Genomic DNA, 25,000 nt, shown 5'->3' with positions numbered 1-25,000 from the left:
GAGTGGATTAAAAAATAAGACCAATCTATGTGCTGCTTTACAAGAGACTCATTTTAGACCTAAAGACATGCATATTGAAAGTGAGGGGATAGAGCAATATTTATCATACAAATGGAAATCAAAAGAAAGCTGGGGTAACAATACTTATATCAGGCAAATTACACATTAAAACAAAGACTGAACAAGAGACAAAGAAAGACTATATAATCACAAAGAGAATAATCCAACAAGAAGATATAAAAACTGTAAGTATTCATGCACCCACTATGGGAGCAACCAAATACATAAAACAGTTAATAACAAACATAAAGGAATTAATTGATACTAATACAATAACCGTAGGGGACTTCAACATTCCAGTTATGTCAATGGACAGATCATCCAAACAGAAAATTAACAAGGAAATCATGCCTTTGAATGGCACACTGGACCAGATGGATTTAACAAATATATGCAGAATACTCAATCCTAAAAGAGAAGAATACACATTCTTTTCAAGTGCACATGGAACACTTTCTAGAATAGATCATATAGTAGGCTACAAAACAAGTCTCAACCAATACAAAGAGATCAAAGTCTCACCATGCATCTTTTCTTTTCTTTTTTTTAAGATTTTATTTATCCATTTGTCAGAAAGAGAGAGTGAAAGAGAATGCAAGTAGGGGGAGTAGCAGGTAGAGGGAGAAGCAGGCTCCCCGCTGAGCAAGGATCCTGATACAGGACTTGATACCAGGACATGGGATCATGACCTGAGATGAAGGCAGACACCCGACCAACTGAGCCACCCAGGTGTCCCACCATGCATCTTTTCTGACGACAATGCTATGAAACTAGAAATCAACCACAAGAAAAAAATCTGGAAAGAAAACAAATATGTGGATGTTTAATAACATGTTATTAAAAAATGAATGAATCAACCAAGAAATCAAACAAGGAAAAAACATGGAGAAAAATTGAAAATGAAAACAAAATTATACAAAATCTCTAGGATGCAGGAAAAATGGCACTAAGAGGGGGGCGCCTGGGTGGCACAGCGGTTAAGCGTCTGCCTTCGGCTCAGGGCGTGATCCCGGAGTTACGGGATCGAGCCCCACGTCAGCCTCCTCCGCTAGGAGCCTGCTTCTTCCTCTCCCACTCCCCCTGCCTGTGTTCTGTCACTCGCTGGCTGTCTCTATCTCTGTCAAATAAATAAAATCTTTAAAAAAAAAATGGCACTAAGAGGGAAATTTATAGTAATACAGGCTCAACTCAAAAAGCAAGAAAATTCTGAAACAACCTAACCTTATACCTAAAGGAGCCAGAAAGAGAAGAACAAACAAAACCTAAAACCAGCAGAAGGAAGGAAAGAAGGAGTAGAGCAGAAATGTATGATATAGAAACTAAAAAAAGAAATAGAAAAGATCAATTAAACCAGAAGCTGATTCGTTGAAAAGATCAACAAAATTGATAAACCTTTTGTGAGACTCATCAGAAAAAGAAAAGACTCAAATAAACAAAATCACAAATGAAAGAAAAGAAATAACAGACACCATGAAAGTACAAAGGACTGTAAGAGAATATTATGAAAAATTATATACCAACAAACTGGACAAACTAGAAAAAATTGATAAATTTCTGGAAACATGTAACCAACCAAAACTGAAGCGGGAAGAAATAGAAAATTTGAACAGACTGATTACCAACAAAGAAATTTAATCGGTAATCAAAAAAACTCCCAACAAACAAAAGTCCAGGACCAGACACTTTCACAAGATATTTCTAACAAACATTTAAAGGAGAATTAATATGTGTTCTCCTCAAACTATCCCAAAAATTAGGAGGAAGGAAAGCTTCCAAATTCATTCTATGAGGCAAGCATTACCCTGATACCAAAACCAAAAAAGACATTACCAAAAAAAAAAAAAGGGGGGGGGGATTATATATGCCAGTGTCTCTGATGAACACTGATGCAAAAATTCTCAACAAAATATTGCAGACTGAATCCAATAACCCAGTAAAAATATTATTCACCATAATCAGGTGGGATTTATTCCTGGGATGCAAGGGTGGTCCAATATTCACAAATCAATCAACATGATACATCACATGAATAAGATAAAAACCATCTGATCATTTCAATATACAGAAAAAGCATCTGACAAAGTACAACATATATTCATGATAAAAACCCATTAACATAGCAGGTTTAGAGGGTACATACCTCAACACATGAAGGCCATATATGAAAAACCCACAACAAACATCATACTTGAAGGGGAAAAACTGAAAGCTTATCCGCTAAGGTCAGGAACAAGACAAGGATGTCCACTCTCACCGCTCTTATTCAACATAGTACTGGAACCACAGCAACCAGACAACACAAAGAAAAGTAAAGGCACCCGAATTGGTAGGGAAGAAGTAAAACTTTCAATATTATAGATGATGTGATATTATATGTAGAAAACCTGAAATATTCCACCAAAAAACTACTAGGATTGAAATGAATTCCATAAAGTCACAGTATACAAAATCAATGTACAGAAATCCGTTGCACATCTATACACTAATAATGAAGCAGCAGAGAGAGAAATTAAGAAAACAATCCCATTTACAGGGGGGTGGGGGAATGGGATAGGCCGGTGATGGGTAGTAAGGAGGGCACATATTGCATGGTGCACTGGGTGTTATACACAACTAATGAATCATCGAGCCTTACATCGAAAACCGGGGATGTACTGTATGGTGACTAACATAATATAATAAAAAATCATTATTAAAAAAAAAAAGAAGAAAAAAAAGAAAACAATCCCATTTACAACGACACCAAAAAATAGTAAGAATAAACTTAAGAGGTGAAACACCTCTACTCTGAAAATAATACAACATTGTTGAAAGAAATTGGAGATGACACAAAGAAATGGAAAGACATTCCATGCTCATGGATTGAAAGAACAATATAGACATTTATAGACATTTAACAATTGTTAAAATGTCTATACTGCCCAAAGCAATCTAGACATTTAATGCAATCCCTATCAATCAAAATACCAACAACACTTTTCACAGAACTAGAACAAACAATCCTAAAATTTGTATGGAACCACAAAAGACCCTGAATAGCCAAAGCAATCTTGAAAAAGAAAAAACCTGGAGGAATCACGATTACAGAATTTAACTTGTATTACAAAGCTGTAGTAATCAAAAAACAGTATGGTACTGGGGTGCCTGGGTGGCTCAGTCAGTTAAGTGTCTGCCTTCAGCTTGGGTCATGACTCCAGGGTCCTGGGATCCAATGCCACATCGGGCTCCCTGCTCAGTGGGAAGCCTGCTTCTCCCTCTCCCTCTGCCCTTCTGCTTCTGCTCTCTCTCTTACTTGTGCTAGATCTCTCGCAAAAAAATAAATTAAAATTAAAATTAAAATTAAAAAAAAATATGGTACTGGCACAAAAACAGACACATAGATCAATGGAACTGAACACAAAACCCAGAAATAAATCTACAAGTATATGGTCAATCTTTGATTAAGAAGCAAAAAATATGCAATGAGAAAAAGACATTCTCTTCAACAAATGGTGTTGGAAAAACTGGACAGCTACATGCAAAAGAATGAAACTGGACCACTTTCTTATGCTATATACAAAAATAAACTCAAAACAGATTAAGGGCCTAAATCTGAGATCTGAAACCACAAAAATTATGGAATAGAGCACAAGCGGTCATTTCTATGACATTGTCCATAGCAAATCCTTCTAGATATATCTCCTGAAGCAAGGAAAACAAAAGCAAAAAATAAACAATTGGGTCTACATCAACATAAAAAGCTTCTGTACAACAAAGGAAATAATCAACAGAAAAGACAACATACCAAATGGTAGAAAATACGTGCTAATGATAAAGGGTTAGAACCCCAAATATATAAAGAACTGATACAACTCAACACCAAGAAAACAAACAATCCAATTAAAACTGAACAGACATTTCTCCAAAGAAGGCACACATATAGCCAACAGACACATGAAAAGATTCTCAACATCACTCATCATGAGAGAAATGTAAATCAAAACTGCAATGACAAAGCACCTCACATGTGTAAGAATGGCTAAAATCAACAACACAAGAAACAAGTGGTGAGGATGCGGAGAAAAAGGAACCCGCACACACTGGTGGGAATGCAAACTGGTGCAGCCACTGTGGAAAACAGTATGGGGGTTCCTCAAAAAAATTAAAAATAGAACTACCATATGATCCAGTAATTCCACTACTGGATATTTACCAAAGAATACAAAAACACCAATTTGAAAAGAAATACACCACTATGTTTATTGCAGCATTATTTACAATGGCCAAATTATGGAAGCAGTCTATACATAGATAGATGGATACATAGATACATCAATACATAGATAGATACACAGATAGATAAATCTAGATCTATCTATATATCTATATACAGACATATAATGGAATATTATTTATCCATAAAAAAAAGAATGAAATATTGCCATTTGCAACAACACATGGATGGATCTGGAAAGTATAATGCTAAGCTAAATGAACCAGTCAGAGAAAGACAAATACCATATGATTATACTCATATGTAGAATTTAAGAAAGAAAATAAATGAGCAAGGAAAAAAAAGAGAGAGACAAACCAAGGAACAGAATCCTAACTATAGAAAACAAACTGATGGCTATCAGAGGGGAGTGGGGAGAGGATGGATGAAATAGGTGAAGGAAATTAAGAGTATACTTATCACTATAAGCACTGAGTAATGCATAGAATTGTTCAATCATTGTATCGTACACCTGAAATTAATATAACACTGTATGTTAATTGTAGTGGAATTAAAATAAAAAACTATAAAAAACTAAAGTCTAATGACAAGTTAATTCATATATTCACAAATTATTGTATACCAGTTGTATGTGATGTATTAAGGTAGGCACTGAGATTACAAAATCATAATTCAGGGTCCATATTTACAAGAACAGAGTCCAGTAGAGAAGATATACACATGAGCAGTTACAAAGTAGCAAGATAAGTGCAGTTCCAGCTAGCACAGAATAAGTAACTATTCCAGATGAAAGATCATAACTTCAACTAAAAAGGGACAATGAAAATCAGCAGAATGCACTTATTCAAGTTAATTAAAAGGACAAATCAGTAAGATACAAGGACCAAATGAGGAAAGAAGGAGATGGTAATCTAGAATGACTCAGTTTTCGAGGGTAAATAACCAGAAAAAAACAAAACCTAAGATGTGAAAAAGAAGAGCATACTTGCTGGAGGGAGGACAGAGATGGAGAGGAAACAATGACTTCAGGTTTGAAGGCACTAAACTGTAAATAACCAACATACATACAAGTAAGGCTTTCCAGAAGACTATGAAAATACATATATATTTAGAAGCATGGTTCTGAAGTTAGACTACCTGAGTTCAAAGCCTGGCTCCACTACTTGATGTGGGTAGCCCTGGATAATGTATTCAACCTCTCTGAACTTCATTCCTTGACCATAAAATAGAGATGATAATAATACTACTAACTTATGGTGTTCTTGTGAGATCTATATAATCAACATCTATAAAGCTCTTAGGGTGCTGCAAGTACACAATACCAGCATGTATTCTATTAGTTAGAAGACAGTCCAACGAATTCATAAGACAAATTATTAAGTAAAAGTTAAAATCATGTGAGTACCTGATACCAGACTCTGTAAAAGGGAGGCCTTTAGACTCAAAATACCTCAAGCAGAAAATTTATATAAGGGGAAAAGTTGAAACCTACTCTCAAAGGTTGGTATTAGATAAAATCTATCAATCCCTAGGTTAAAAAAAAAAAAAAATCAAGCCTGAGATGGGTAGGCAACACCAAATATAAGGCAGCTCAAAATCTGAAAACCTCCTAGCCCTCACTAAAACTCTCAGAGAAACTATATAAAACAACTAGTGAGAAAAAGAAAAATGAAAGAAATGTAGGACAGACAAAAAAACCATGGACAATTAACAATAAGGATCCAGTAGAAGAAAAGTTTATAAGAAGCACACCGGGAGTTGTGCAGGAGTAGAAATAAAGCCAAGAGAATGCATTACACAATTTAAAACAGGAAAGTGTTCCAAAAAGAAAGGAAGAGGTCAAGTTAGATGAAAATAAGACAATTTATTTGGTAATTAAGAAGGTCTGAGGAAACTAAAAGCCAAATATAGTCAATTCTCAGCTTCTAACTTTACTTAGGCCTTGACGTTATTTCCATACAATGATTTATTTTGTTTAATGGTACTTTACCTCATGAGACTCAAAAAGTTTGACAGTTAAACCAGGAAAGTGATAAAATGTGCATATGTTTTACAACTTCATTGAGAGTATTAGGCTTTTAATATTCTTTTTTTAAAATCAGTCCTTGAAAATCAAAACACAACTGTTCAAAACCTTTGGGACACAGCAAAGGCAGTCCTAAGAGGGAAGTATATAGCAATATAAGCCTTTCTCAAGAAATAAGAAAGGTCTCAAATACACAACCTAAACTTAAACCTAAAGGGGCTAGAGAAAGAAAAGCAAATAAAGCCTAAAGCAGGAGAAGAGAATTAGTAATAAGAGCAGAAATCAATGAAACAGAAACCAAATGAAAAGTAGAACAGATGGACAAAACAAGTAGTTGGATCTCTGAAAGAATTAATAAGATTGATACACCTCTGGCCAGACTTATCAAAAAGAAAAGAGAAAGGACCCAAATAAATAAAATCATGAATGAAAGAGGAAAGAACACAACCAACACTGAAGAAATACAAACAATTTATAAGAACATATTATGAGCAGCTACATGCCAACAAATTAGGCAATCTGGAAGAAATGGATGCATTACTAGAGACTTACAAGTTACCAAAACTGAAACAGGAAGAAATAGAAAACCTGAACAGACCCATGACCAGCAAGGAAATTGAAGCAGTAAGCAAAAATCTCCCAACAAACAAAAGCCCAGAGCTGGATGGCTTTCCAGGAGAATTCTAGCAAACATTTAAAGAAGAATTAATACCTATTCTTCTGAAGCTTCTTCAAAAAAATATAAACGGAAGGAAAACTTCTTAACTCTTTCTATGAGGACAGCATTACCTTGATCCCAAAACCAGACAAAGACCCTCTCAAAAAGGAGATTTACAGACCAATGTCCCTGATGAACATGGATGCAAAAATTCTTACCAAGATACTAGCCAACAGGATCCAATAGTACATAAAAGGATTCTCCACCACAACCAAGTGGGATTTATTCCTGGGATGCAAGCATGGTTCAACATCTACAAATCAATGTGATACACTACACTAATGAAAGAAAGGACAAGAACCATATGATCCTCTCAATAGAGGCAGAAAAAAAACATTTGACAAAGTACAGCATCCTTTCTTGATTAAAACTCTTCACAGTGTAGGGATAGAGGGAACATACCTCAATATCATAAAAGCTATCTATGAAAAGCCTACAGTGAGTATCATTCTCAATTAGGGAAAACTGAGAGCTTTTCCTCTAAGGTCAGGAACACGGCATGGATGTCCACTTTCACCACTGCTGTTCAACATAGTACTAGAAGTCCTAGCCTCAGCAATCAGACAAAAAAAAAAAAAAAGAGAGAGAGAGAGAGAGAGAGGAAGGAAGGAAGGAAGGAAGGAAGGAAGGAAGGAAGGAAGGAAGGGCATCCAAATCAGCAAAGAAGTAGTCAAACTCTCACTGTTTTTAGATGACATGATATTCCATGTGGAAAACCCAAAAGACTCCTCCCCAGAATTGCTAGAACTCATACAGGAATTCAGTAACATGGCAGGATATAAAATCAATGCACAGAAATCAGCTGCATTTTTATACACTAACAATAGACAGAGAAAGAGATATTAAAGAGTTGATCCCATTTATAATGGCACCAAAAACCATAAGATACCTAGGAATAAACCTAACCAAAGAGATAAATAATCTATACTCTGAAAACTATAGAACACTCATGAAAGAAACTGATGAAGACCCAAAAAAATGGAAAAATGTTCCATGCTGATGGATTGGAAGAAGAAATATTGTTAAAAAGTCTATGCTACTCAGAGCAATCTATACATTCAATGCAATCCCTATCAAAATACCACTGACATTTTTCTCAGAGCTGTAACAAATAGTCCTAAAATCTGTATGGAACCAGAAAAGACCCCGAATAGCCAAAGGAATATTGAAAAAGAAAACCAAAGGTGGTGGCATCACAATACCAGACTCCAAGCTCTATTACACAGCTGTAATCATCAAGACAGTCTGGTACTGGCACAAAAACAGACACACACATCGATGGAACAGAATAGAGAACCCAGAAATGGACCCTCAACTCTATGGTCAACTAAGCTTCAACAAAGCAGGAAAGAATATCCAATGAAAAAAAGACAGTCTTCAACAAATGGTGTTGGGATAATTGCACACCACATGCAGAAGAATGAAACTGGACCATTTCCTTATACCACCCACAAAGATAGACTCAGAATGGATGAAAGACCTAAATGTGAGACAAGAATCCATCAAAATCCTAGAGAAGAACACATACAGCAACCTCTTTGACCTCAGATGCAGCAACTTCTTGCTAGACATGTCTCCAAAGTCAAGGGAAACAAAAGCAAAAATGAACTACTGGAAAAAAAAATTAACTACTGGGACTTCATTTAGATAAAAAGCTTTTGCAGAGCAAAGGAAACAGTCAACAAAACCAAGAGACAACCAACAGAATGGGAGAAGATATTTGCAAATGTCTTATCAGATAAAGGGCTAGTATCTAAAATCTGTAAAGAACTTATCAGACTCAACACTCAAAGAACAAATAATCCAATCAAGAAATGGGCAGAAGACATGAACAGACATTTCTCCAAAGACGACATCCAAACGGCGAACAGATACATGAAAAAGTGGTCCACATTACTCGGCATCGGGGAAATACAAATCAAAACCACAATGAGATACCACCTCACACCTGTCAGAATGGCTAAAACTAACCACTCAGGAAACAACAGATATTGGCAAGGATGCGGAAAAAAGGGACCCCTCTTACACTGTTGGTGGGACTATAACCTGAAGCAGCCACTCTAGAAAACGGTATGGAGGGTCCTCAAAAAGTTGAAAATAGAGCTACCCTATGACCCAGGAAATGCCCTACTGGGAATTTACCCCAAAGACACAAATGTAGTAATCTGAAGGGACACCTGCACTTCAATGTTTATAGCAGCAATGTCCACAATGGCCAAACCAGGGAAAGAGCCCAGATACCCATTGACACATGAATGGATAAAGAAGATGTGGTATATACAATGGAATACTACTCAGCCTTCAAAAAATGAAATCTTGCCATTTGGAACGATGTGGATGGAACTAGAGGGCATTATGCTAAGCGAAATAAGCCATCAGAGAAAGACAATTATCCAATGATCTCACTCATATGTGCAATTTAAGAAACAAAACAGGATCATAGGGGAAGAGAGGAAAAAATAAAAGATGAAATCAGAGAGGGAGGTAAACCATAAGAGACTTAATCATAGGAAACAAATTGAGAGCTGCTGGAAGGCAGGGGTTGGGGGATGGGGTAACTGGGTGATGGACACTAAGGACAGCATGTGATGTAATGAGCACTGGGTTTTATATAAGACTGACTAATCACTGACTTCTACCTCTGAAACTTGTAATACATTATATGTTAATTAATTGAATTTAAATTAAAAAAAAAAGATTGCTTGCAGAATGTGAACCCCTCAGCCAGAATTGAAGAAACACATGATTATCTCTTTTAAATGAATATATATATGAATATTAAATGAATATATATATATATATAGTCCTTGAAGCATTTCAATTTCCTAGGATATTCTCAGAATATTTGTACTTCTATTCCTTTTGCTAAGCTCATCCAATCTTGTCCTATTAATTTCATAAGGTATTATGTGCCTTTATTCGCACCCTTCTATTAACCTGTAAGATTCTCTAATCAATCATATCTTACCATTCCTCCAAAGCCTAGATCAAGACTCACCTTCTGTAAAATTCGTTCTTTAAACACTCAATATAATAGCTGTTTAGTAAATGTGTGCTAAATTATATAAATAAAAAAATTTAAAGATTATTTTAATAAATAAATAAAGCCATAAGTGAGACAAAAATGTTAAATACAATGTATTCATTTAAACTAGCCTAAGAAATCATTAAAAAAAAAATCCAAAAGGGGCAAAGAAAGCACAAAAGAGGAACAAAGAATAGATGGGAGAAATAGAAAGCAGATGGTAAGATGGTAAATTTATATACAACCACATGGATAATTACATTAACTGTAAATGGTCTAATTACCTTAGTTAAAAAGGAAAAACTGTCAGACTGGATTTAAAAAAAAAAAAAATGGAGACCCAACTATATGCTCACTACAAGAAACCTACATTAAATAGAAAGACACAAATAGATAAAAAGTAAAAGGGCAGAAAAACCATACTGACACTAATCAAAAGAAACCTGAATAACCATATTAACACTAGATAAAGTACATTTCAGAGCAAAAAATATTCAGAGCAAGGGATAGAGAAAATCATTTCATGATGATAACCCAATTTATTAAGAGGACATTACAATTCTAAATGTTTTTTGCATCAAATAACAGAACTTCAAAATACATGAAGCAAAAACTGTTACAACTGCAAAGAGAAATAGACTTTTCTACCTATACTTGAGGATTCGACACCCCTCACTCAGTAATTGATAGAACAAGTAAAGAGAAAATTATAAGGGCATATAAGGTCTCAATAATACTATTAACCAACTTAAATAACTAACATTTATAGAACACTCTACCCAATAGCAGTTGAATGCATGTTCTTTTCAAATAAACACATGACATGTACCAAAATATACCAGATTGTATGTCATAAGACAAATCTCAATGATTCAAAATATGTTCTCTGACTCCAGTGGAATTAAATTAAATATCATTAACAGAAAAGTATCTGGAAACCCCACAAATATTGGAAACTAAACAACATGTAGATGAAAGAAGATCTCAAAAAGAAAGCTGGAGATATTTCAAACTGAAAAAGAAAAAAACACAATATCAAAACTTCTGGGATGCAACTAAAGCAGTACCTAAAGGAAAACTTATAGCATTAAAATGTCAATATTAGATCAGAAGAAAGGTCTCAAATTGCTGACCTCAGCTTTCACCTTAAGAAACAAACAAAAGAACATATTAAGCCCTAAGTAAGTAAATATTAAAGAACAGCAGAAACCAAAGGAAACAGAAAATAGAATAACAATAGAGAAAATCATGAAATCAAAATCTGATTCTTTAAAAAAAAACTACAAAATTGATAAATCTACAGCTAAACTGCTCTAGAAGACACAAATTACCAATACCAGAAAGAGAGATAACATCACTACATATTCTAAAGATACAAAACAAGTAGTAGGAGAGTATTATCAATGACTTTATACCAAGAAATCAGAAAATTAGATGAAATGGACAAGTTTCTTAAAAAACACAAATTACCAAAACTCACTCAAAAAGAAATTAATAGCCTGAATAGTCCGAAATCTATTAAAGAAATCGAATTTGAACTTTTAGTTAAAAACATTCTCCACAAAACGAAACCTCCAGGTCCATATGGCTTCAAAAGAAATTCTGCCAACCATTTACCAATTCTACAAAAATGGTTGCAAAATATTTAAGAGACACAAATAATGCCTAACATTCTATGAGATTACCATTCTGTGAGAAAAGACAAAGATATACGACAAAAGAGAACTACAGATCAATATGTCACTCATCAACATAGATACAAAATCCTCAATAAAATTTTAGCAAGTTGAACCCAACAATATATAAAAAGGGTACTATATCATAATGAAATATAGTTTATCTCAGGAACACAAGTTTGTTTTAACATTCTTTATATATCTTATTAAAGGACTATAAAAGAAAAGTCATATGATTATGTCAATAAATGCAGAAACAGAACTTGCCAAAATCCACCATCAATTCCTAATAAAAACTGTTGAACTGGCAATAGAAGAAAACTTCATCAACCTGGTAAAAGTCATCTACAAAAAACTTACAGCTAACATCACATTTAATGAAAGACTGAAGACTTTGCCCTTAAGATCAAGAACAAGGCAAGGATGTCTGTTCACACAACTTCTATTCAACCTCGTAACTGAAGCCTCTCTGCTCCTCTTCATTTGATAGACAGCTGCATCCTTTTCTGCATCATCCCTGAGACACAATGATGAAGATCAGAGTACATGTATTTGTCCATATTGGGCACCTGGTCACCAGAGCTCCTTTTAACTCTGACAAAGTAAACACTGTCACCAGAATTGACCCCCTCACTGATCTCAAATACCTGGTCTATGTATTCCAGTATGATTCCACCCATGACAAGTTCAACAGCACAATCAAGGTTGAGAGTGCGAAGCTTGGCATCAATGAAAAGCCCATCTTTATCTTTCAGGAACTAGATACCACCAACATCACAATGGCATAAAGCTGGTGCTGAATACAGTATGGAGTCCACTGGTATCTTTGCTACCTTGAAGAAGGCTGAGGTTCATTTAAGACTTAGAGACAAAAGGATCATCATCTCTGCCCTTTCTGCTGATGCCCCCATGTTTAGAGTGGGCATGAACCATGATAGCAACTCCCTTAAGACTGTCATCAACACTGCCTCCTCCACCACCACCTACTTGGCCTCCCTGGTCAAGTTCATCCATGACAACTTTAGCATCACTGAGGAACTCATGAGTATAGTCCATGCCATCACTGCCACCCAGAACACTTATTGTGGATGGCCTCTCTGCAAAACTGTAGCATGGGTTGCCTAGAACATCATCCCTGCATCTACTGGCACTGCCAAGGCTGTGGGCAAGATCATCCTTGAGCTGAATGGGAGACTCAATCACATGGTCTTCTCCTTCCCCACTACCAAAGTGATGGTCATAAATCTGACTTGTTATTTAGAAAAAAATGTCAAATATGATAACACAAAGAAGGTGGTGAAGCAGGCATGAGAAGGCCCCCTAAAGGATATCCTGGGTTACACTGAGGACCAGGTTGTCTCCTGTGACTTTAACAATAACATCCACTCCTCCACCTTCAAAGCTGGGGCTGGCACTGCCCTCAAAGACCACTTTGTCAAGGTCATTTCCTAGTATGACAATGAATTTGGCTACAGCAACAGGTCAGTGGACCTTATGGTTTATATGGCCTACCAGGAGTACGTGCCCCCTGCACCAACATCCCCAGCAAGAACACGAGAAAAAGAGAAAGGCCCTCTGCTGCTGGGTAGTCCTTGACCCAACTCAATCCCCCAACACACCAAGAACCTCCCATCCTCAACAGATTCCATCCCAGACCCCCTGAAGAAGGGTAGACCCTTAGGAAACCTAATTATGTCATGTATCACCATTAAGTACACTGTACCCAGCCCTAACACCCCCAAGAAATATACCAGAGACTCTGACCAAAGTAGTGGCTAGAAAAGCAATTACAAGAAAAATAAAAAGCATCAATATTATAAAGAAAGAAGAAAATCTCTTTATTTGAAAATAACAATCATGTATATAGAAAACCCTAAGTAACCTACAAAAAAAGCTCCTAAAATTAAAAATTGTGTTTAATTAGGGAAATTGTGTGAAAAGTACAGGGAACTCTCTGACCTACCTTTGCGATACTTCTATAAATATAAAATTATTCAAGACAAAACATTTTAAAAAAGAAAAGCTTGCTCCAATAAACATTCAACCAAATGAAGTATGTTTAGCAAGGCTGCAAGATACAATTCAATAGACAGATAGCAACTGTATTTCTATATACTAGCAAAGAACAATCAGAAATCAAAGTTTTGTTTAAAAAATACCATTTACATGAGTACTGGGTATTGTATAAGACTGCTGAATCACTGTCCAGGATAGTGTATCCTAACAGTTCATTGCCTGGAGAGGAACTGTCATCTTCCTTCTACCATTCACTTGCCCAAGTACTGGAAAATCTTGTAGAAGGATGCTGATTGGCTTGGATGGTATGCCCAACCCTATGGCCAAGAGGGTAGGTTGCCTTGATTGGCAGCCTCTACTAGGACCATTTTCTTGGATTATTTCCTAAAGGGTAGAAGAGTGCTGTGCAAAGCAATAAATGTTACAACAAATGTTCCCTAGTCCACTTCTTTTTTCTCATTAAATAATAAATATTTGTTAAGAAATGATATTGTCAACATAAAAAATACTATTTACAATAGCATGAAAAATATGAAATACTTAGGAATAAATTTGAAAAAGATGTGTAAACATGTATACTGAGAGAAGTTAGAGGACCTAAACAAATGATGAGATAATACCAAGTTCATAAATCAGAAGACTCAATATTGTTATGATGTTAATTTTCTACAAATAGATCTTGAGACTCAATGTAATTCAATCAAAATCCCAGCAAGCTTGTTTTGTAGAAACTAACCGATTTTAAAATTCATGTGGAAATATAAAGGACCTCAACTCGCCAAAGCAACTTTGAAAAAGAACAAAGTTGGAAACTTATACTACCTGATTTTAAGACTATGATGAAGCTATACAGTAAACAAGACAGATGGTACAGTATTAAAGATAAATCAATGAACAGAATGGAGGAATAGAGAGTATATTTAGACCTATACATACATGCGATTGATTTTTGACAAAGGCACAATGGCAATTCATTAAAGAATTCAAAAAATTGTGCTGAAACAAATGGATATCCTTAGGCCAAAATAAATTAACTTTAAAAATTAACTTTAAAAGGAATCCTATATTTAAAAGCAAAACTTAAAAACATAGAACTTCTACAAGAAAATCTTGTGCCCTTAGGTTAAGCAAAGATTTCTTGATAGGACACCAAAATGTCCTACACAAGAAAATCAAACTAAAACTTCATCAAAATTAAGAGTTTCTGCTCTTCAAAGACACCATTAAGAGAATAAAAGGGAAATGAACTGAGAGAAAGCATTTGCAAATCACATTTCCCATATATTCTTTAATCCAGATAAGAAATCCTAAAATACACTAGTAAGAAAATCAACAACCTAATGAGAAAAAAAGTGGGCAAAAGATTTGAAGCAGACACTACAACAGAGATATGCAGATGGCAAGTAAAAACATGAAAAGATGCTCAAAATCATTTGTCTCTAGAGAAATGAAAATTGAAAGCATGAGATACTAGTCATATCTATTAGAATGGCCATGATAAAAAGGACTTCACATATCAATGTTGACAGGGGTTTAAATAAACTACAACTCTCACACACTGCAGGTAGGCACATAAAATAGTACAACCACTCAGGAAAACAATTCAGCAGTTTCTTAAAAAGTTAAACATATAACTACTATACAATCAGCAATTCCATTCTAGGTATTTAGTCAAGAGAAATGACAGCATATGTCCACACAAAGACTTATACACAAATATTCATAAAGCTTTATTTACAATAATCTAAAACTGAAATAACTCAAATGTTCATTAACAAGTAAATGGGTAAATAAATTGTGACATACCCATACGATGGAACACTACTGAAATAAGCAACAACATTGGCTGAAAATCTAAATCAGTTAGATTCACAGATCCCCTCCTCTTCTTGGAACAGCAGAATGGGAGATTTATTCTCTATAATGGATAAAACTCATGGTCTCTGGACTACAAAATAACAGGCAAATTTGAGGGAAGGGATACAAAATGGTATGAGGTAGTCATTAAAACATTTTTTCAGGACTATTTATTGAATGATTTTTCCTTTTCTTTCATCTTTCAAATACCAATTTTTTCTTATAGTAAATTCTTACATGCATTGCTCATCTATTTCTAGGTGTTTCCCTGTATTCATTGATTTCTCTATCCTGGCACCAGAATCATAGGTTTTTAGTATTATTTATAATTGGTGGTACATAGATCCTCTTACTGCTTCTTGTTTCACAATTTTTTTCTGCAAATTCCTCTAGATGCCTATGAAATAAGAGTACTAATATGAAGACTACAGATACAAAACCAGTTACCATATAATTTTAATACTATAAAAGAGAAAGCTCATGAATGCTCATCAAAAGGGCAAAAATTAATTAAGATTCACCCACACCATGGAATGTCAACTAACAAAGTAAATAAGTTTGATCTCTATGTATTGACCTTGAGAGTTAACCAAACATATTAAGTGAAAAAAGCAAAGCGCAGAATATTGTGTGTTAATGTCCTAAATGTTTTACATGTATTATTAACTCATTTATATCCACACATTATTGTTTCCATTGTATAAGATTTGCAGTAACATAGAAAAATGTATGCAAAAATACAAAATTCACCTCTGAATTATTTGAAGAGTCAAAATTATTATGTATTCACTTTCAAAGAAAAACAAAAAGACAATAAAAACAAGGGGAGAAAACACAGGTTTACTCCAGACTGTGAAGACCCTTATAACATGTCAAGAAACTTAGTCTTTATTCTGCAAGCAACCTGGAATTAAGAAGTATTATCAGAAAGATACTAAGCAGCAGAAAGATATTCAGATCAGTGTTTTAGAATGAAAGTTCTTGTAACATTTGGAAGGTGAACAGAGTGAACAAATTGGTGACAGGGAGTCAGGCTAATAAGTCAAGGGAAGGAACAAAGAAATCTAACTAATGGAGATACAATGGTGGAAAGAGAAGAGGGAAGAAATTCAAATAGATGTATCTAAAATAAAACCTATGGGAGAAGGTATGCATATGACAGGATAAGAGCAAAAGAATGAAGTTTCTACCATGAATGAAATGCATGGATGATGAGATATTTCCATTAGAGAGAACTGCAAGGGAGGGGTGTCTTTTGGGGAAAGCCAAGCTTCAGTTAAGCTTAACTAAAACACGATATTGCTCAGGAATACATTCAGCAAAGGATGGAAAAGAAATGAGAAAATACTGTAAATTAGCTCAAACTATTTCTAAAATGTCCTGCACGTTATAAAACCTTATAAATAGTTAGTAAGGGGGGCATGTGGGTGGCTTGGCAGGTTAAGCATCCAATTCTTAATTTCGGCTCACGTCATTATCTCAGGGTCATGAGATTTAGCCCCACGTGGAGCTCTGAGCTCAGCAAGTAGTCTGCTTGAGATTTTCTCTTTCCTGCTCCCCTTACCCCCCATACTCGCTCGCATGCACTCGCGCACTCTCTCTCAAATAAATCTTTAAGAATAAATAGTTAATAAGGGGAGATACTGATATTTATAACTAAAATTAGATTCAGAGTCTATAGATTTGATTTACCCATTCCATTCTCCATTCACCATTATCAGAAAAAAACAATTATGATAGCATGAAAAAAATCTCTAGTGCATGTCTGCTTTCCTAAATAGAATGGATGTGGATACATACAATCTTTTTATAAACAATGAAGTTTAGCATAGAATTTTAGCATATATGTAAATATATTTGACTGCACCTATTGACAGAGCCAGTAGGCACATATCCATGTATCCATAGCACATTCACACATATTTGAAACACTATAAATAAGCCAGACCCAAAGCTTCCAACTAAAAACTTAATATAAAAAATAAAACTTGATGGTTAAAAGCTCAAGCTTCGTGCTAATGTTCTACTTCATTCCAACTTTTTGCACTGCACTCCTCTTGTTTCTCAACAATAATCCGCAAATTTAAAAAGAGGGCCCATATTAACATAGATTTGTTTTATAAAATGCAAGAGTTTCTAAGTAGTTGTAAATGCTTATTACGTAATCCCAAAAAAGGGCGATTTATAGATTTTTGGTGTTAATCTAATATGCACTCAATTCCAACTCCTATACCTACTTATCAATATTTTAAATTCTGTTTGTAGGAATTCTTGCCCAGGACGAATGCTCTGAGCCAATCAGAGATCCCCAATTACCAAAGATTTAATTTCCTTTGTTAAGTATTTGTACTTGTGCAACAAACTGGATTAGTATGTTTTAGAACAAACATAAACAAAATAGGTTTTCTATAGAACTTTCAAATAATCAGGACAGTCATGAGTCAGAATGTTTTACTCCCTGAGCTTTCACATACCAGAGAAGACTGTTCATAAATAAACTGTAAGCCTGAGTTTCTTGGGCCAATATTCGCAAGTATAGTAAGATTTAGGCACAGCAACTCCACAAATTGATCATTACACCCTCTACCAACTTATGGGAAATATCCACCAGCAACATAAGACTGCTTCAGCTTTTTTTAAATTTAAAGTCAATTAATTAACATATAGTGTATTATTAGTTTCAGAGGTAGAAGTCAGTGATTTATCAGTCTTATATAATACCCAGTGCTCATTACACCACATAACCTCCATGTCCGCCACCCAGTTACCCCATCCCCCCCACCCATCTCCCCACCAGCAACCCTCAGTTTGTTTCCTATGATTAAGAGTCTCTTATGGTTTATCTCCCTCTCCGATTTTATCTTATTTTATTTGTATAAATAAATCTTCTGTTTTCTTAAATTACACATGTGAGATCTTCTGTTTTCTTAAATTCCACATGTAAGTGAGACCATAGGATAATTGTCTTTCTCTAATTGACTTATTATGCATAGCATAATACCCTCTAGTTTCATCCATGTCATTGCAAATGGCAAGATTTCATTTTTGATGGTTGAGTAGTATTCCATCGTATATACCACATCTTCTTTATCCATTCATGTGTCGATGGATATCTGGGCTCTTTCCATAGTTTGGCTATTGTGGACATTGCTGCTATAAACACTGGGGTGCAGGTGTCCCTTTGTATCACTACATTTGTATCTGTGGTAAATACCCAGCAGTCAAGACTGTTTCAGCTTTTCTTGATTCTCTTCTTGACTCCTGACACTTGAAATCACTCCAGGGTTCCAGATATAGACTCATAGAGGATATGCATCAAATGCTTCAGGCGGGGTCAAAATATGTAGGAATGGTCTTCTAACACATCAGATAATTTCAAGCAATGCAAAACAAAGTCCCTCTTCTTTGTAGTTTGTATCTCAATAGTTTGCTTCCATTTTTGGATGAACCGAACAGACATACACATGCTTTGGAGCACTGTAAATTCTCATCTCTACAGTGATGATATAATTTTATTATCATGAACTTCTATTATCATTGGAAGTGTCTCATATGAATCAAATGTATCTAGAATAATGTGGCCATACATGTAAATATAAAGTTTCCAGTTAATGTTTCCACATTTAAAGAAGTTCCAGTTGTTTCCACATTAAAAAATTAAAAAGAGAGAAATGAGTTTTAATATATTTTAATCTAGCATATTCAAAATATTATCATTTCAACACATATCCAATATAAAATTGAAGTATTTTTACATTCCTTTTTGTACCGTTTCCAAAATCAGAGTTGATTTTACACTTATAGAACACTGCAATTAAGACTAGCGATATTACAAGTGCTTGATAACCACAGGTGAACAGTGGCTACTTCACTGTACAACACAGGGAAGGTCCTATTATTTCCAGGGAAAAAGAGAAAACTTAAGATTAGCTCTGATAATTTAAAATGTTTTCTAAAAGTAACTGAAAACATTGGCTTTATGGTAAATAAATGGCTCATTTGAATAAGTCACAGAAAATGTAACAATTTCTCATCTTTTAGGCAAAACTATGTAACAGACCTAGTACACAGTCAAAATGGAGACTATAAATGCACATTTTACATAAGTGGGTTTACATAGGAAACACCATAGCCAAAATTACAATAACCAAACCTTTTTTTTTTTAATATTTTATTTATTTATTTTACAGAGAGAGAGAGAGACAGCCAGCGAGAGAGGGAACACAGCAGGGGGAGTGGGAGAGGAAGAAGCAGGCTCCCAGCAGAGGAGCCTGATGTGGGGTTCGATCCCAGAACGCCGGGATCACGCCCTGAGCCGAAGGGAGACGCTTAACGACTGCGCCACCCAGGCGCCCCATAATCACACATTTTCTAATGAATAATATGCACCTTGAATTGCTTGATGCATATTTCAATAACATATTCACACAGCAAACCAGAACTGGCCAACTATGAGCAGAAATAACTCCTTTAGTTATAATCCCGCAACTTATGATCTCTTTACTACATATATATAGTATATGCCACAAAACAGGATTTTAGAATATGAGAAAGAATTTGAAACCATGCAGAGAACCACAGAGTTGAGAAAACATGAGAGGAAAACTAGAGCATCTATTTCAACCTAGTTTCAACTTTGTCACTAGTACTAAAAGTATAAAACATATTCCTCCCAGCCCTCATCTTCTCTTCTTCACCTGGATATATAATTCCTGAAAAATAAACCAACTGACAAGGCAGATTAATCTCTCACTGTTATGCAAACATTGATTTTGGTGGCAAGTTTTCTTCTTATCCTCATTCTCTTCTTAAATAACAGTATTTCCAAAGGTACTGTGGTAGGCAGAATAATGTTATCCCAAAGATATCCCATACCTTAATCCTTGGAGTATGTGACTGTTATGTTGCATGGCAAAGGGGATTTCAGGTGGCAGATGGAATTGCTAATCAGCCGACCTTATCCCAGATTTTTTTTTTCTTAAACAACTGCGTTTACTAGAACCACTAAAATAATGAGAGGATCATTCTTGTCCTGTTGATAAATTTTATGGCATTTTATACCATGTAGTATGATGTTTGCTATCGGATTCTCATGGATACCTTTCCACCACATTAAAGGAAACATTTGTTCTGTCAGTAATGAACAAAAAGACGAAGAATAGAATAATGGATAAAAAACACAGACTTAGGATTCAAAGTTCAAATGTTGGTTCCATCTGTAACTGCATGACGTTGATAGGATTATCTAACCACTTTGTGCCTCAGTTTCCTTATCTATAAAATAAGCAAACCAGTACTAGCTACTTCACAGGGTTGTTAGGAAGATTACATTATACGGTCCATGTAAAGTGCTAGATCAGTGCCTGACACAGACTAATCATCGTTTCTATAGAAAGACTAATCCAGAATACTCTTAAGGTTTGTTAAATTTGTTTAGTATATTATTCAGGACGATCATATAGGTTTTTCCCTTTTAAGACATTAACATATTCAATTCCTGGTAAGAACCATCTTTATACTCCTAGAAGTAAGTCTGTCTCCCCGTGGTATACATATATATAGATTTAATATAATCCTGGATTACTCTTTGTAATTTAGGATTTTGCATCCTTATTCATATGTAAAATTGGTCTCCAGTTTTCTTATCTCTTTCATTTCAGTTTTGGTATCAGAGTTAAGTTAACTGAAGAGTTTTCTGTCTTTTTCTAATCTCCAGAATAAATCAACTAACAGAGAAACGAAATTGTCTATTACTTGAAAATTTGAAAGAACAAACGTAAAATAATCTAGGACTAGTGCTTCTGTGGAGTAAATCCTAAAAATTTCCAGTGTGTTCTATGGTTACTGAATTATCAATACAGTCACCTGAGACACCTAATTGACATTTTTCTAGGAAGTCAATTATTTCCATTTATGTTTTCTAATTTATAGATTAAAAACTATATATATTTTTATTTATTATCTTCTATACTTGCAATTCCATCACCATTTTCATGCCTAATGTTCTGTATTATTTTTTTCTTTGGGTTTGCCTGGATGGGTCTATTTTATTGTCATATTCAAAGACAGAGTTAGTAGCTTTATTTTTATCAAACATCTACCAGATGAGTTATTTATTCATGACTTGTTTACTTAGTAATTTACTACTTTCTGGAGTTTTCTTTGTTTTGTTTTGTTTGTTTGTTTGTTTGTTTGTTTTTAAGAGAGAGAGAGAGAATGTGCTGGGGCAGGAGGGAGCGGTGGGGAGAAAGAGAAGCTTAAGCAAGATCCATGCCCAACACAGAGCCTGATGTGGGCCTTGATCTTACCCTGAAATCATGACCTGAGTTGAAATCAAGAGTCAGACACTTAACTGACTGAGCCTCCCAGGCACCCCAATTTACTATTTTCTGTTCTTAACTGTAACAATTCAACCATACAACTTTTTATTATATTCTTTATTCTAGCTCTTTAGTTGAATGCTTATTCTTTCCTATTTAAAAATAAAAGCATTACAGGCTATGACATTGCTATTGAGTAGGATTTTGTCCATATCACTTAGGTTTTGACAAGTCATATTTTCAATTATTACACACATATAGTTTATAAAATTCAATTTTGATTTCCTTTTTATACCGAAAATCAGTGCTTGCTTTTAAATTTATAAGTGCTTAGATTTGTTGCCTTTTAATAATATATTTCTAGTTGTAACACATTATAGTCAGAGGGTATAATTATTCAACTTCAAATTTCTTTAGATGTTCTTTGAAAACTAGTATGTAGTTTTCTTATGTTATATGAGCACTAAAAAGTATATTCGTTGTTCTTAAAGGTGAGATATATTTTTAAAACTTCTTAATTACATAAGTCATACCATCTATAAACCTATCTTGTGTACTCCATCATCAAAATTTGGATAGAAACAGGAATTTATTTGCCAAGAAAGGTGTCCTATCATAAAACCAGCACGTGACCTCCTCTTTGATGATTCTGTGTTTGGCCCCAACACAGACTGTCCTGCGCTTGTTATCAGTGATGTTGAAAACTAGCCTACTCAGAGTAGTACCACATGGAAATCCAGGCCATAGTTACCAATGCCTGAGTCATATTTGATCCCCAGATTGATGTACTCCTGGACTCCAAAACCAAAGTTTCTAGTATCAAAGAAGTTATTTTTTCCTTTTCTTAATGAAGATTTTATTTATTTAATTTTAGAGAGAGAAAGAGAGCGGACATGTGAGCAGGGATGGGGGGAGCAGAGGGAGAGAAAGAATTTCAAGCAGACTCCCTGCTGAGCGCAGAGCCCAACAGGGGGCTTGATCTTATGACTCTGAGATCATGACCTAAGCTGAAATCAAGAGTTAGACGCTTAGCCACCAAGGCACCCCAAGAAGTTATTTTTCCTTAACTCACACTCCTGCACCTTTAGACCTTTCTCTATGATTTCTTCTGCCTTGGCCCCATGGACTGTGCAACGGACAGCAATTTTTTCATTTCTCCTGATGCCAAAGGATCTGATGGTGTATTTAGTTTTGGAGAACACAGGGGTCTGGCCTGTGAGCTACTCCAGCACCTTGGTTGCCTGACTCAGTCTCTCTCCACTCTCCCCCACACAGATGTTGAGGCAGAGCATGTGGATGCAAAGTTCCTGCATGGGGTTCTCCTTTTCACCTTGATCTTGCTCTATGGTGGAGAACAGGAAGACAAAGTCTGTCATTGAACTATTATCACATTTTCTTTGGGGCACCTGGGTGGCTCAATCGGTTAAGCATCTGCCTTTGGCTCAGGGTCCTGGGATCGAGCCCCACTGAGCTGGGAGCCTGCCTCTCCCTCCACTTCCCACTCATGCGCTCTCTCTCTATCTCTGTCTCTCTCTCAAATAAATAAATAAAATCTTTAAAAATAAAAATAATTGTCTTTGTATTTCTAAATTTGCCTCACATTTTGTTTTTCAGTTAAGCAAAAGAATGACATATCATCTTTATGGATTACATATTTTATTATTACCATATTTTATCATTAATGTTATATAATACTCTTCATTTTGAATTATATTTTGTTGGCTATTAATATTGCTACCTAAGTTTTCTCTTTCTTTCTATTTAACTGGTAAGGTGTTGACTAGCCATTTATTTTCCTTCTATTTCTGTCACGTTATCTTGGCTACATCTCTTAAAAACAGCCATAACTGCAGTTGGCTTTCTTTGTTTTACAATCTGAAAAGCTTTGACTTTTAATATGTTCACATTTGGTATTATTCTTGTGACTGAAATTTATGTAGTCTTTATTTTCGTTTCCTACTCTTCGTACTCTTTCTTCAGTTTTCAAACATTTTATTTCTATCAGTCTTTTAGTTTTTACAAATACATTAAACTTGTATTTCTTATTGATGTCAAGAATTAAATTATAACTATGTTCATTCTTAACAAAGTATAATTTGCATTTTTCTTCTCTTACTTTCAGCCCAAAGGCTTGATCAAATAGTGTGGAATTTTAATGCCATACCATTACTTCCTCTTTATGACATTACAGAAACATTTAATAATTGTGTTATATCTGACAACCATATTATCAACAGTGATTTATGTTTACTGGTTTCCTTGTAACTATGGTTTCTTACAGATTCAATAAGATTTTATGGCCTTTATCCATTCATCTATCCATGGTCATCTGCACTGCCTCCATAACTTGGCTATTGTAAATAATGCTGCAATAAACACAGTGGTGCATATATCTTTTCAAATTAGTGTTTTTGTATTCTTTGGTAAATATCCAGTAGTTGAATTACTGGATCATATGGCACTTCTGTTTTTAATCTTTTTGAGGAACTTCCATACTGTTTTCCCCAAAGCTGTACAGGTTCACAATTCCCACCAACAGTGCATAAGGAATCCTTTTTCACCACATCCTCACCAACACTTGTTTCTTGTGTTGTTGATTTTATCCATTCTTACATGTGTGAGGTGCTTTGTCATTCAGTTTTGATTTCCATTTCCCTAATGATGAGAGATGTTAAGCATCTTTTCATGTGTTTGCTGGCCATCTCGGTGTCTTCTTTAGAGAAATGTCTGTTCATGTTTTCTGCCCATTTTTTAATTGGGCCTTTTGGGGATTTTTTGGTGTTGAGTTGTAATCACTTCTTTATACATCTGAGCTACTGGCCCCTTACTGGATAAGTTATTTGCATATCTTTTCCCCGTTCAGTATGTTGTCTTTAGTTCTATTGTTTGCTTTGTTGTGCAGAAGTTTTATGTTGATATGGTCCCAATAGTTTATTTTTGCTTTTGTTTCCTTTGCCTCAGGAGACCTATCTAGAAGAATGTTGCTATGGTCAATATCAGAGAAATTACTGCTTGTGCTCTACTCTAGAATTTTTACGGTTTCAGGTCTCACATTTAGATCTTTAATTCATTATGAGTTTATTTTTGTG

At 35.0% G+C, this 25,000-nt stretch overlaps 1 protein-coding gene and 1 pseudogene across 5 annotated transcripts in view; both read right to left on the bottom strand.

Moving 5' to 3' along the window:
* The window catches only part of ANKS1B (ankyrin repeat and sterile alpha motif domain containing 1B), a 1,053,061-nt gene that overhangs the window by 902,580 nt on the left and 125,481 nt on the right, over positions 1-25,000 (bottom strand). The gene's annotated exons all lie outside the window — the stretch shown is intronic.
* LOC113255875 (60S ribosomal protein L11-like) lies at positions 12,574-23,287 on the bottom strand (annotated as a pseudogene).

Source organism: Ursus arctos, unplaced genomic scaffold, assembly GCF_023065955.2.
Source record: "Ursus arctos isolate Adak ecotype North America unplaced genomic scaffold, UrsArc2.0 scaffold_21, whole genome shotgun sequence".
In the NCBI taxonomy this organism is placed as follows: domain Eukaryota; kingdom Metazoa; phylum Chordata; class Mammalia; order Carnivora; family Ursidae; genus Ursus; species Ursus arctos.
This window is presented reverse-complemented; position numbering and strand designations above follow the sequence as displayed.